The sequence below is a fragment of the Nomascus leucogenys genome, chromosome 5 (genome assembly GCF_006542625.1).
Source record: "Nomascus leucogenys isolate Asia chromosome 5, Asia_NLE_v1, whole genome shotgun sequence".
In the NCBI taxonomy this organism is placed as follows: domain Eukaryota; kingdom Metazoa; phylum Chordata; class Mammalia; order Primates; family Hylobatidae; genus Nomascus; species Nomascus leucogenys.
The window spans coordinates 104,609,857-104,625,641 of NC_044385.1; positions in this window are offsets into that span (position 1 = coordinate 104,609,857).

Below are 15,785 nucleotides of genomic sequence, written 5' to 3' on the forward strand. Positions count from 1 at the left end.
CTGTGGAGAACACTACATTTCAATAAAATGTTTAAAACAGTGATGGAAGTACTGGACTTGACATTCTAGAATCAAGAAAATCAAGGGTAACTGATTGTGAAATAGGTTATGTAGAACATAATTCAATGTAATGACTCTTATTTCTTATTTCTTTTCCACTTTATTCTCAGGTAGTTCTACCTCAGCATAAATTGTTGGGGAGATAAAACATATTGATTATTTAGAGATCTTATTAATAAATACCTTGTATTTGATTATTAAAAAATAAAGTTGGGCAAAGTGGATATGTATTGGGGAAGAACATTCAAAGCACTTGACACATTATGCACAAGGTCTTAAAAATGTGGGACAGCATGTCCCCTTTAGAGATTACAATAGATCCATTATTCCAGGAGGGACATTTTCGGGGGAAGGACAGCAGGGGATAAGGCAGGTGTGAGAGGCAGAGTCCATGAGCCAAGGATCTCCACTGCTGTGATTAGAAGGTTAGCCTTTATTCATGGGCGGAGAGGAGCCAGCAGCCTGTTTTAACAGGGGGAGGGGGCTCACTGGGCCAACTCTGTCATATTGGTATTACTGAGGAACAGGGAATGAATGGCGGAGGGTGTCAGGAAATCAACACCAATTCAGAAACTATTGCAATTATCTGGGGAAGAGTTGATGAGGATGGAATTAAGAGCGACAGTAGAGAGGGAAGGGGTAAATGAGGGTATGGGAACAATTCTGAAATATTTAACAAATATTTAAGAATGGAAGTTGATTATTTATGTTTCTCTTAATACCCTTCCGTATACAACTGGTTTTAATGCATATCAGTAGAAGTAGAATGTGGATAAATGTGTCTAGGCAAGAACTGAAAATCTTTCAATCATTTATTTGAGTACCATTAGAAAATAGGTGTACTCAACACAGTTAAAGGATCATATTGTCAGAAAAGACATTAGCAATAGTTCAGTCTCATCTATCCTATTTATGCATGAATCTCATCTATGAATCTACAGATCAGTCTTTTATTCAAGTGACTCTTACCTCTATCTACAGGCAGCCCTTCTATTAATGTACAGCCCAAGTTATTAGTCATTTTCTCTTCTGTTAATTAGAAAGTTGTGTTGGTGAAATTTTCACCCATTGGTCCTTGTTCTTCACTCCATGATACCAAGAAAGAATCTAAATTCCGTTTTATTTTGCTATTCTTCAGACACTTAAAGATGGTTATTATTTCAGCATTTAAATTATCTTTGGTTAGTCATCCACAGCTCCTTCATTTACATCTTTAAACTCTTCTCATTCAGGTTATCCTTCTCTGATGACAATGTCCTTCTCAGAATGTGTTGTTCCAAATTCCACAGTATTTTAGATATGGTCATATCAGTACACAAATGGAGATCCCCAGCCAACAAGTCAGAATTCATAAGTATATCTCAAATAAGTATATTTGACAACATATTTGAGAATAAGTCTATTTGAGATATACTTACGAATTCTATGTAGATTTCTGGTCCAGAAACCTCTGACTTTAATTATTTGTTCTTGAAGTTACTTACCAACATCATATCTTTTCTTTACCACTTTCTCCATGTTTCTACTACCTGGTCCCCAGCTTCTTCAAGGTGTCATAGGATTATTATTATGGATGGAAGAACTTTTATTATTAGAAATATTTTTAGCAGATTTTGAATGATCTCAAGTCTTTGGAGAATAGAAAAGATACATTCTCACAAAGTCTTGGATAATGCTTTGACTCCTACCAACTGTGATAGGTGACTCCTTGTGGAGCAATTGAATCAGCACTGGGGCAAGGGAATTTAACTGCAGAGACGGGGGAGAATTGCTCAGTTAATCTCAAAATATATGGCTCCAGAGGTAGTAGCTGTCTGACTCAACAGCCTACCAACAGCTAAGCAATTTGCTCTGATACATACACCTTTCATTTATCATGGGTCATTCTTTCATTCTTGTTTAGCCAGCATGTAACTGATTCCCTCTTTCCTCTAACCACTCATTTTTATGGTTTTATTCTGAACTCCCTCCAAGTTGTCTTTATATTTCTTTTATCTAAATGCCCCAACTTGTTATAAAAAATCAGAGAGGAATATCTGCTAATTTTTTTATGAAAATACTGTTAATATTAAACACTCCCAAGCTTCATCATGTTTAGCTCTGCATATGACCTTCAAAAACTTCAGTTCCTACTCTCAGGGAGTTTCCATTCCAGGAGGCTAAATATAAAAAAGGTACAGACTGACTTTAGATCACATCCCATGTCTTTCCTAGGCTATTCTGAAATAACTTTTCAAGGCAACAATATTGATTCGTTCTGTCTTTGAATAGTTCCATTAGGAGGAGTGTAATAGGGAAAGTATCAGACTAACCATGGGGTATAAGGCTGGCCCACATGAAACTGGCACAGGATTCAGTAGTATTGCTTAGGGCTGTTGCTGTCTGAAGGGTGTTTGGTGACCCTATTTAGCAAGAAGGATGGCATTGCCCAACTGGGAGAGGGGTTTTATCTTCAGACACTAGTCTGGGGAAAATATTTCCTTTAAAGGACATTACAGCTACCCATGACCCTTTATATTACCAAATGGCACAGACTGTGCAAGTAGAAACCAGCCATCAGAAACACCCCAGGCAAGTACACTCAGGTTAGAGAGAGTGCTGCAGAATTTTGCTAAAAAGACTGGAAGAAAGCCTAGCCTGTCATAGGAATCAGTGATAAAAAAAGGCTTTATCTTTTAAAGTTTGAGCAACAGCTTGAACAAACCCAAGATTTAGCATTAAGCATCCAGAAGCAAGAAGTAGACTTTATAGCACACACTGGAGCAATCCTAAGAAAGCATAGGGCATGCTGACTGAATTTGAATTCTCTGTTTCCTAGTCGGTGACTAAAAATGTGCTAGTGAAACTGCTTCAGTAACAAGTCTCCATCCATCCTAGGGCACTAAAATTAGGTGTGTAGAACAAGATCTCTCGACCTCGGCACAACTGACAATTTGGACAAATAATTCTTGATTGTGAGGATTGCCTTATGCACTGTAGAATGTTTAGCAGCATCATTGGCCTCCACCCACTATGCCAGTAGCACTGCCCATACAACCTGGGGTATGTTCCTTGATTTCTTTAAGGCTCAGTTTTCTCGTCTGTTAGATGGGGCTAATAATAGTACCTACCTCATAGGGCTGTTGTGAGAAATAATGTTATACAAAATCCATTAACAGACTGACTACCACGCAGCAAGTCCAGAATATATCTGAGCTATATGTCATTTGGTTTCTGTGTCATTTACATTACAAAGAAGGGGTTCAGAACTTCTCCACATCTTCCTTCATCAACCTCCCAAGTCAGAGATCCCTTTCAGATATTGTTAAAATTGAAACGAATTGTATGGAATTATATAAGTATTCTGATCAATATTTTTAACCTAAAAGAAGATACATTAGGAAAGATGACTCAGGTATGACAGATTGTTATAAATAGGATTTATTCCCTTTCAGTGTGCAATATTTTACTCAAGATTGATAGAAAAAGAGGGAATAGAGGTCTGGTTGAAGAAAGAAAGAGAACAATGGTTGTTCCAAAGGATTCTTTATTTATAGAGTATCCATCCTAGATTATAAATTCTAAAGAACAAAGATAAGCATCTGTGTGGAATTCTGCCTCTGCTTTGCATTAGCTCTTGATGATAATGAAGAATATTTTGTTTTCATTACAGAAACTTTTGTTGAACCAGCTTGTTAAGATAGTTACCAGGACAGGCCGGGTGTGGTGGTTCAGGCCTGTAATCCCAGCACTTTGGGAGGCCGAGGTGGGCAGATCACTTGAGGCAGGATTTCAAGACCAGTCTGGCCAGCATGGTAAAACCCCATCTCTGCTAAAACTACAAAAATTAGCCAGGAGTGATGGCAGGTGCCTGCAATGCCAGCTACTTGGGAAGCTGAGGCAGGAGAATCGCTTGAACCTAGGAGGCGGAGGTTGCAGTGAGCCCAGATCGCACCACTGCACTCCAGCCCGGGTGACAAGAGTAAGACTCCATCTCAGAAAAAAAAAAAAAAAAGAAAAAGAGAAAGAAAAACTAAACTGTTCCCAGGACAAATCATTTCAGTTAAAGAGTAAGTAAGCCCTTGTAAGTTTGTGTTTTTGAGTTTTTAATCTACCATTAGATCATATTTCTTCTTTCTCGTCATCACTTCCAATTTCCACGTACAAACACATACAGTCTCCAGGACTGCCAGTAATTCCTCTCTTAAGGTTTATCAATGTGCAAAGGGAAAATGCCTAATTATAGTAAATAATTTAATAGTGTGTATTGGCCAGAAAATTAATTCATAATAGCTGGGAAATGAATGATGACAGTGGTTTGGAATGTGACTGGAGCCCTGCTCAGGATAAAACAAAAAAGGGTAGAGAGGAATCTGTGATCATGATAAATAGCAGTTTATCCATTTAGAAGAAGTCATTCACAGACACCAGAAAAATCAGCATTAAGTCACTTTTTAGGGTCCGCTATGATCTGAATGTTTGTGTTCCCCTAAATTCATATGTTGAAATCCTAACCTTCACACGGGGAGGAGATTAGGTCCCAGTTTGTGCCCTTATAAGAATAGTACCCTTATAAAAGAGACTCCAGATAATTACATCATTCTTTTCATCATGTGAGTTTACAGCAAAAAGATGGTCAGAGCAGGCCCTCATCAGACGTTGTATCCTCTTGTACCTTGATCTTAGACTTCCCAGCCTCCAGAACTGTGAGAAATAAATTTCTGTTATTTATAAGCCACCAGTTCATGACACTTTATTGGCAGCCTGAATGGACTGAGACAGGGTCTTAATTAAAGCATTGGAAGTATCATAAACAGTGTACCAATTAAACTGTAAGATGTAATAATTGGATGGATACTATGAACACAACAGAAGATAAATGGGGGCAAAATGCTGGTGAAAAATAGTAATATCAAGAAATAAAGAATGTCAAAATGAGAAGATGATATATTTGGAAACAAGTTCATTTTAAAACCCCTATATTTAATTCTACTCCATTAATAATGCAGCACATCTGGGAAGAAGCATTTGGAAGAGTAGTACTTAAAGAGATTTACATATGATTGTGATTGAGCCCAAAAAGTAGATATGGTTTTGCAATGTGAATCTGGAAATATCGCCAGTGTGATCTGGGCTGCAGACCCTGCCATTCATTGTCATACAGAAACAGTATGAACTGTCTTTTGACTGTTGTAGAGTGACAGTTGCCCTCATAAAGGTCTTGTTCAAAAATTAAAATGAATTAGAACAGTGTCCAAGCAAACTACACAATAGATCCTTTAAGGAACAAAGTGGATAAATATAAAACAAAAAATATGATTGCTAATATTAATAAATAAGTTGACCTTTTAAAATTTATCAATTCAGTTTAAGGTATTGTGATAGGCATTGCAGTTATAAAGATCAATAATAGTGAAGGCAGAGTAAGTAAATAAGTTACTTCTTGCCCACACAGAGATCATAATTTAGTGAGTAAAATAGGTATTTACACAAACCAATACAAGTGTGTGTTGGGGGACAGTTAACATTCTTTGGAGGTGCAGAGTAGGAAGGTATTCAATAATTTTAGGGAAATACCAAGAAAAGCAACAGACAGAGGCATTTGAATAGGACATTGACAGATAAAGAGGATTTGGAAAGGTAGGTAAGAGAATCATAGGCAGACTAAGGAAACAGAATGGGTGAAGGGTGGAGGGCAGGACATACAAAGGGTGTAGGATGAAGGAAAGGTGGAGGGCCAGCCAGACCAAAAGAAGAGGATGTCAATGGACAGACATCCTCTCTGAGGAAAAATGGCAGAAAGAATGTGTTCTCATGAGAAAGATCTGAACAGTTCTTTCAACAAGGACATCACCATTCTCGTAGACAAAAAAGTGATTTTAACTTGGAGATGAATATGTTTAGAATGATCAGTTAGGTAGGAATAATAGTATTTTCTAAATTCTGTACTTTTAAATTGCGTAACTGAGGTGACAGCAGTTGATGAAGCATCTTAACGAAAGGCACCATAGACTCAGTAGAGAAGGGGCACATACTTGGGGTAAGATGTGGGCAAATCCTGGCTATGAACCTTCCTACCTACTGACCATGGGGAAGTTAATTAGACTTGATGAGCTTAATATTTGTTTTCTATAAAATAGAGGAAATAAATTCTACTTCTTAGGTCTTGTTGAAGCTATGTTTCAGTAAAATAATATTTGTGAGTAAAATAATGTTTGCTACTAACAAAGCAAGTGCTTAATCAATAGCAGCTATGGCCTTATTATCATCACAATTTTATAACTACATTATAGTGGGGCTTAATAAGTGTTTGCTGTGAAAAGTTAAAAATCTTTACACTAAAGTATGAATTTCCTTATTATTTTTAATTTACTCCCTTGTCCTAAATCAAAACCCTAAGAAAAAAGCTATTATGACTGCAATAACTTCAGAAACGTAATTGCACCAGCCCCGAGATATCTGGCAATATTTATCTCTTCCTCTTTGTTTATACTTAAGGCCAGCAGATAACTTAGACTCTAGGAAGAATACACACGTTATATCATGAGTTTAACATCACATAGATTATTGCAAATTAGTTTCATCTTCCAAATGCTAGGGTTCCGTCTCTTTATAAAGGAAACAGTTAATAATTGACATTCATTGACTATATTGGTGCAAACACCATTGAATTAGATGCCAAGATACATTAAAAATGTACCTATCAGATACGCTTGAACCTATCAGAAATATCTTGAAAAATTAATGTTTTTTTTTTCCTGCAGTAAAGAATTTAGTAAGATAAAGCAACTTTTTCTGTTTATTTTATTTTCCGTATTTAATTTCTCTTTGCTACAAACCATGGTGCAGGTGGAAGTGGGGGAAGTTCCTTTCTCCTCCTTTCCATCCCTTAACATTCCCATTTAATATGCTCCATAAGTCTATTCCCATCCTCTGCCACCCCCATGGTCTCACGCCTCATCACTGCACACTTGAGCTATTCATAAGCATCCTAACGCTCCCACTTTATCTCATCCCTCTTTCCCTTGATCCATCTTGTGACATCCCTGTGGGGTAAAGCCCATGCCACCTCTTCATCTCAAAGATATCTGTTGAATCCCCATTGCCTTTAGGAAATAGTTGACCTCCTCATCCCGCATTCAAGACCACATATAATCTAACCTACGCAAATTTATTGCCCTCCCTCAACTCCAATCAGGGTGGTCTCTTTATTGACCAACAAAGATTCCATGTCTCTAGTCCAAGTCTCATTTTTACCATAATTTTCTTCCCAACCAATAAGTTCTCTACTGTCAACTAAATCCCACCTAACCTTTAGGCCCAGATATATCTGGTAAACAACAGGAGTTTAATGGCTCATAGCAGAGACCCTAGAGTTCTCCAGACCTGAGTTTCAGATCTGACCCCATTATATGCTTCCATATTAACCTGAATTACTTAACTTCTCAAAACCTCAGTTCTCCGTGCTATAAGATGACTAGAATAATAATATTAACTTTTTCATAGCACTGCTTTGAGGGTTAAACAAAATAATGCCACTATACCAATTCCTGGCATAAAATGGTAAATAAAAGTTTGCTATTGTATATTTTTTCCTTGATTATCTCAATCTCTTTGCTAAATTTGTATTTAATAAAAGTTAGCTATCCAGTATTACCAACACTAGGTTAAAAATATGCCATTTAGGAAAAAATTACCAAAGTATGCCCTAAAATATTAACAGCTGATGTACTTTTGGTGAAGTTGTTTATAACTTTGCTTTTTATCTATTTCTACCTACTTTCAAAATTTATGCAATTGAGATGCTTTGTTTTAATCATTGTAACAATTTTTCTTGGAAATATGTTTAAATTAAAATGACAGAAAATAATGTGTTGGCATGAATGTGGAGAAAGTAGAAGCCTCACACATTGCTGGTGGTGTAAAATAGCGCAGCCACTTGGAAAACAGTTTGGCATTTCTCAAAATGGTGAACTTAGAGAATTACCATATGATCTCTCAATTCCACTCCTAGGCATCTATTCAAGGGAGTGAAAGCATATGTCCACACAGGAATTCTACACAAATGTTTGTAGTAGCAATATTCAGTAGATATAACTAATGCTAAATGACGAGTTAATGGGTGCAGCACACCAACATGGCACATGTATACATATGTAACAAACCTGCACATTGTGTACATGTACCCTAAAACTTAAAGCATAATAATAATAAAATAATAAAAAATATTCAGTAGAGCCAAAAATCGAAACCACCCAGGCCGGCATGGTGGCTCACCCCTGTAATTGTAACATTTTGGGAGAACCAAAGTAACCTGACTGCTTGAGCCCAGGAGTTTGAGACCAGCCTGGGCAGCATGGAGAAACCCTGTCTCTACAAAAATACGGAAAAAAAAAATTAGCCAGGCATCGTGGTGCATGCCTGCAGTTCCAGCTACTAGGGAAGCTAAAGTGGGAAGATCATTTGAGCCCAAGAAGTTGAGGCTGCAGTGAACTGTGACTGTGCCACTGCACTCCAGCCTGGGCAACAGAGCGAGACCTTAAAAAAAAAAAAAGCCATTCAAATATTCATCAGCTGATGAATAAACAAACCAAACATAATGTATCCATACAATGAAACTATTCAGCAATGAAAATAAAGTGTTGATGCATGCTGCAACATACATGAACTACAAAAACATGCTAATAGAAGGGAGCCAGACACAAATGAACATGTCGTGTCTTATTCCATTTATATGAAAGTTTAGAATGAGTAAATCTGTAGAGACAGAAAGCAGATTAGGGCTGCCTAGGGCTGGGGGTGGGTGGGGAGAAGGAGGGACAGGAGAATTCAGTGTGGCTGAGAATGGACACAAAGTTTTTGGGGCAGTGTTGAAAATCTTTTAACATTAAATAGTGGTGATGGCTGCACATGTATAATGTTTCAGCCACTTTCAGAAACAGCTTGACAGTTTCTCAAAATGTTACCATCTGACCTAGAATTCCTAAGTATCTAGTGAAAACATGTATCTACATAAAGATTTGTACACAAATGTTCATATCAGGATTGTGAATAACAATCGAAAAGTAGAAACAACCCAAATGTCCATCAAATTGATGAATGAATTTTTAAAAAGCAACTGTATTAAAAACCACTGAATTGTATACTTAAAATTAGTGAATTTTATGATATGCAAATTATTCTTCAATACAGTTGTTTTTTAAAAAAAGATTCAATTACTTTTATACACAATGGAAAAACACTTAATTTTGTAAATGAGAAAAACTGTTGAAAACAGTTTGCCATTAGTTATTAAGAATTATTCAAATAAAACATTTAAACTACATTTAAATAAATTCGCATATCATTTTGAAGCTCTATAACTCATTTTTGAAGTGTAATAGCAATAGTTACAATTTGGGTAATTTACTGTGTGCTGTGTGTAATTCGCACCAGCTATGTTAGCCCTAAACATGCCAACAGTACAGTGAGTTAGGTATCATTAGCATACTTTTGCAGGTGAGAAAAACAGAGCAAATAAATAACTTGGACAAGGTTGTAGATCTAGTAAGTATGTAAGCCTGGTCTTTCTGATTTTTAAAACTCACATTCTTTCCAATCCTATAAGCCACCTTGCAGTGTTACCTCATTTCCTCTCTGTCTCCTCCTGCCTCCTCAGTTTGCCTAACTCATTACTAGGCCTCAGCTTGGATCCCACCCCAGACACATTGTAAATTGGATTAGAAGCTGGTCCCTTAGGCCCCTTAATATTTCTCTGCTTATCACAGAGTATTTTATTTCTGTGCTTATTTGCCTTTGTCCTCCAGAGCTCAAAGGTCAGCCTTTTTGCCACTGGAACTTATGCATGTAACACTGTGTTCAGTGCATAGTAAGTACTTGGCAAATTTTTGTTAAATGAATTAGTAAATGAATGAATGAAGAGACAAATGCTATTGATCAATTTACTATGGCAGGGAATAGAGGTGATCAATGACTGTATAACTAAGTCACTCTAGTTATAATCTACCAAATATATGTTATTTATTATGTCCAAATCTTTAGCCACATGCTAGGGCTACAAAGATGAATGTGACCTAGTTTCTTTTCTTGAAACTCACAATATAGTCTTCTAAGACAGGCCTACATTTGAGTAACATAAAACAGTATTTTAAGTTCCATGTTATTCACATTAGCAATAACAACTAGGTTCTGAGTGGCTGCAGTGAAGAAAATGAATAATTATATGTATATTTATTTATATTTGCATAAATATACATAATGTTTTATTTTTATGAAGAAAGCTCATGGAATATTTAATTTTGATATGTTCCTGGACTGTTTCACATGTTTTATTTTGGACCTTATCAAAAGTTTTTATATGCTTGGGGTCCTTACAAAGAATCAAGGACTTCCTTATGGCATCATTGTTGCTAAGGGTGCTACCAGAAACATCTCTACTCAAATTTAAACTATTTGAAGAAAAATATTTCCTTGTTTCTATAAATATTTGAAGTATCATCGAAATAGCCTGAGGCAGACAAGCTTTAACACTCAAATATAATCTTCATTTCTTTCATGTCACTCTAATTTTCCTAGCTTGAGATAAATGTGATCTGACATATTGATTATCCATTCTTGACCATGGGGGGACTTTTACTCACATATTGATCTGTTTAGTTTAGGGGAGTTTGTTTACATAGATGTCATAGGAGGCTTCAGAAATGTTGTGCTTCCAAACGACATGTAATGCCATTAAACTAAGTGCTACTGTACTGTGACAGCTGCATATTCACTGGGAATCGGCCTGGTCCTCAGACTCTGTCCTGGAAGGGTACCACCTTCCTGATCTGTCTGCTATGGACATTAAGAACTTAACAGCAACTACCACATACCTCTGGTTGAAGTAGGTCTCCTCAATAATACTTGCTGAAATATGTAACTTTATGGAATTACATAATTACACATTCTGAAATTCACTTGTTTTAAGTTTACAATCTAATGATTTTTAGTAAGTTTACTGAGTTATGTAACCATCACCATAATCCAGTTTGGGAACTTTTTATCCCCTCAATAGGATCCCCATTCTCATTTATGGCTAATCCCCATTTCCGTCCCAAGCCCTGGGCCACCACTAATCTACTTTCTGTCTCTAGAGATTTGATTTTTGTGGATATTTTATATAAGTGGAAACATACAATGGGTTTTTGTGTCTGACTTCTTTCAATGAGCACAATGATTTTGCATCTTATCCATGTTATTCACATATCAGAAGTCCATTCCATTTTATTGTTGAATAATCTTCATTGTATAAATATACCATATTTTGTTTCTCTATTCACCATTTCATAGACATTCTGGTTGTTTGCACATTTTGGCTATTATTAATAATGCTGTTATGAACATTGTGTACAAGGTTTTTTTTGTGGACACATATTTTTACTTCTCCTGGGTGGAAACCTAGGAATGAAATTGCTTGGTCATATGATAACACTAGGTTTAACATTTTAAGAAATGCCAAACTGTTTTCAAAGTGGCTATACTATTTTATATTCACATCAGTAATGTATGAGAGTCTCATTTTTTTACATCCTTGTCAACATTTATTATTGTCTTTCTTTTTTATTATAGCCTTTCTAATGCATGTAAGATGATATATCATTGTGGTTATGGTTTGCATTTACCCTAATGATGTTGAGCATCTTTTTTTTTTTGTTTTTGACAGAGTCTCGCTCTATTGCCAGGCTGGAGTGCAGTGACACGATCTTGACTCATTGCCACCTCCGCCTCCTGGGTTCAAGCAATTATTCTGCCTCAGCCCCCCAGGTAGCTGGGACTACAGGCATGTGCCACCATGCCCAGCTAATTTTTGTATTTTTAGTAGAGATGGGGTTTCACCATATTGGCCAGGATGGTCTCGACCTCTTGACCTTGTGATCTGCCTGCCTTGGCCTCCCAAAGTGCTGGGATTACAGGCCTGAGCCACCGCACCCGGCCAATGTTGAGCATCTTTTTATGTACTTGTTAGCCATTTGTGTATCTTCTTTGGTGAGCTGTCTACTCAAATCATTTGTTCATTTTAAAATGGAGTTGTTTTCTTATTATTGGATTGTAAACTTCTTTCTATGGTCTTTTTACAAGTCCCTTATCATATAAATGACTTGCAATTATTTTATCCCATTCTTTTTAGCTTTTCAAATAGCATCTTTTGAAGTGTATATGTTTTTAATTTTTATGAAGTCTAATTTTTCTTTTATGGTGTTATATCATGCTTTTGGTATCATATCCAAGAAATCTTTGCCTGATCCAAGGTCTGAAATTTTTTTATATGTTTTATTCTAAAATCTGTATAATTTTAGCTCTTACATTTATGTCTCTCATCCACTTTGAGTTAATTTTTCCATATGGTGTGAGATGGGTGTAAGTTCATCTTTTTACTTTTGGATATTCAATTGTCTCAATGCCATTTTTTTCAAAGATTATCATTTCTCCCATTGAATTGCCTTGGCACCTCCGTGAATATCAGTTGACTATAAATAAGAGTTTATTTTTGGACTCTCAATTCCGTTCCATTGATTTGTATGTCTATCTTTATGCCAGTTCTGCACTGCTTTAATACATAAGTTTTGAAAGGTCATGGAAACTGTTAAACTAAGAGATTACTTGGGAATGACTGAATCTATCCCACATTTTAAAAAGTCATCCTATCAATATCTATTGCAAAATACAATATAAGTGCATGATAAAAATATAAGAAAAATGAAAGTAGAAAAAATAAAGCAAGCCAGGTGATATGGTTTGGCTCTGTGTCCCCACCCAAATCTCATCTCGAATTGTAATCCCTACGTGTTGAGGGAGGGAGATGATTGCGTGCAGGGAGTGGTTTTCCCCAAGCTGTTTTCATGATAGTGAGAGAGTTCTTATGCGATCTGTTGTTTTTATAAGGGCTCTTCCTCCTTCGTTCATCTCTCTCTCTCCTGCTGCCTTGTAAAGAAGGTGCCCTTCCACAATGACTGTAAGTTTCCTGAGGCCTCCCTGGCCATTTGGAACTGTGAGTCAATTAAACCTCTGTATTGGTCTGTTTTCATGCTGCTAATAAAAACATACCCAAGGCTGGGTAATTTATAAAGGAAAGAGGCTTAATGGCCTCACAGTTCCACATGGCTGGGGAGGACTCACAATCACGGTGAAAGGTGAAGGAAGAGCAACAGTGTGCCTTACATGGAGGCAGGCAAGAGAGAGTGTGCAGGGGAACTCCCCTTTATAGAACCATCAGATCTCATGAAACTTATACACTATCACAAGAACAGCATGGGAAAGACCCACCCTCATGATTCAGTTACCTCCCAACAGGTCCCTCCCATGACATGTGGGAATTCCAGGAGCTACAAATCAAGATGAGATTTGGGTGGGGACACAGTCAAACCCTATCAACCCCTTTTCTTTATAAGTTACCTAGTCTCAGGTATTTATTTATAGGAGTGTGAAAATGGACTAATACATCAGATTGTTACACAAAATCTATATCATATGCCTTCAGCATTGCTAGTTGTGATTACTATTGTGACTCTAAGCTTGCCAACAATCAAGAAGGAAATGAGAACAAATGCATAAAAATTGTTTAGTAAAATGATACAATTCAACTTTTTAGTAAAAGCATAATTATTCTTGCTTTTTGAACTAGAGGGGGTTTTACCTTTTGTGTGTTCATAAAAAGGAAATTGTGTAATGTAATAAACAGCATCCTCATCAGAATCCTTGCTTTGAGTAAAACAAGACATTTCTGATTTTTTCTTACTGTGTTGTGCAAAGTAAACCAACTGCAGTTAGTAAATTCAGGTCTTTGTAGAGGTCAAAAGGATTTGCTCCTGATCTGGTTAATCCTGGAACAGATATTTTATTATTTAAATTATTCCTCCACAAATATTGTTTTTTTCAACCAAATCTTTTGATGTATAAGGTAGCAAAGAATTCAGGTATTTACTTCTGGAAAGAATTGAAAATGCAGTGTTGTACCTTAAGATCAAACCTTCATATTTTAATAATAAACTTGAGCAAGGAATTGGATTGACATATTTTTATGAAAGGGGGGAATCTGATGAGGATGTTTAACTCATTGAGATAGTTAACTATCCCTTCCCCTGCAGAATGGGGTGAGACAAAACCTGTTCTTCCAAGGCAGGACCAAATTAGCCTGAAGAATAAATTTCCTGGACTTTGCACATATAAAGGTTGCAAACCTAGCCATACCTCTCTCTTTCCCCCTAAAAAAAAGGGATAATATGGGTAATTATTATTAATATTTATCCATATTGTTTAGATACAGATTATTAGATAATATTTAGGTAAATATCCTAAAATCTAGGTCTCTTTTGGTTAACTAATAGTAGAATTCTATCAGAAAACACAAACATATCAGGGATCTTAACTATACAGCATCATTTTGAAACATTCTCAAAGAGGACGATTAGTTGCTGAGAGGTATAAATCTCCCAGGTATAAAGAAGGGATAACCTTATTGTGCTTAACAGCAGATGAGGTCACTGTTCCTACTGATGCTGCTTACTTTGTGTCTGAAAAACCAAAGTCACTAGGAGAAAAATAGTTCTAGAATTGGGAAGACTTTTTTCTTGATTGACTGTTGAGTGGGCAAATGTGGAGTATCATCAAGCACTGTGTCTAGGGAGGGTGTTGTCAAACCATGGATTAGGTTAGCTCAAGAGCCACTCCACTTGTCAGGAAGAAGCTAGGAAAGCAATCTTTCTTGAGTGTGTGTAGAATGTACTAACCCCATGTTGTGTAAAACTGAACCTTGATCAGGTTATGCAAGAGAACCTGATAAAAGTGCATAAAAACATGGTTATAATTATGGCCTAGGCTTTGATGATTAATTAAATCACTCTTGAAAAATAATTATTTTCCAACATTTGGGAGCTGTGTTCAGCAACTTCAAAGTGTATTAAGAACTGTCCTGGGGAACTTAAGCCAAAAGTTACCTTGCTGTGTCTCCTCTTCACTTTTGTTTCCAATCTACTGGACAAGATTGGGTTGTCTAATTTGAATTTTGTCAAAATAAGAGAAACTTTCTACTGAGAAGGAATGAGAAGGAACAATCTACAGTTGATGTAGGCTGATGGCCAACATCACAAAAGCATAACTCCCAACTGTGTCTCCTCTAATGAGCAGCTATCAGCAGCTTCACAATCACCCATTTATTCACTAAGAATAGTCCAAGGCATAGAAAACCTTCATCAAGAGTCATCTTTTCTTTGCTATTCCATTCTGACATGGTGTGCACAATTCTCCCCATATCCTTGGCTTCTATGTGTTGGAGGTTATGCATTTTTAAATGTCCCCCTGGATGGTGTAAGGCAGTGGTTATCAAAGTGTGGTCTCTGGACAAGCAACATCAACTTTGCCTATGAAAATTTACAGAAATGCGGAGTCTCAGAATCTAACCAAGATGTAATAAATCTGGAGCTTTGAGAGTGACTATGCTGCATTTTGCATTTTAGCAAGTCTTTCGGATGTTTCAGATGCACTAATATTGGAGAAAGACTTTTGTAAGTTATCAGGAGCATCTCTGCTTCAGTAAACAAAATGATCTTTGTGTACCGAAAGACTTAAAGTCCTGTAACAGGATTATGCTATGGATTTATGAGGAATAACAGGTTTAGCTTTTGTATCATTGCAGAGTCTGGGGCAGAAAATCAGTAATAATATAGTTGAACTGAAAAGCACCATCAATCAACTGTATCTAATTGATATTT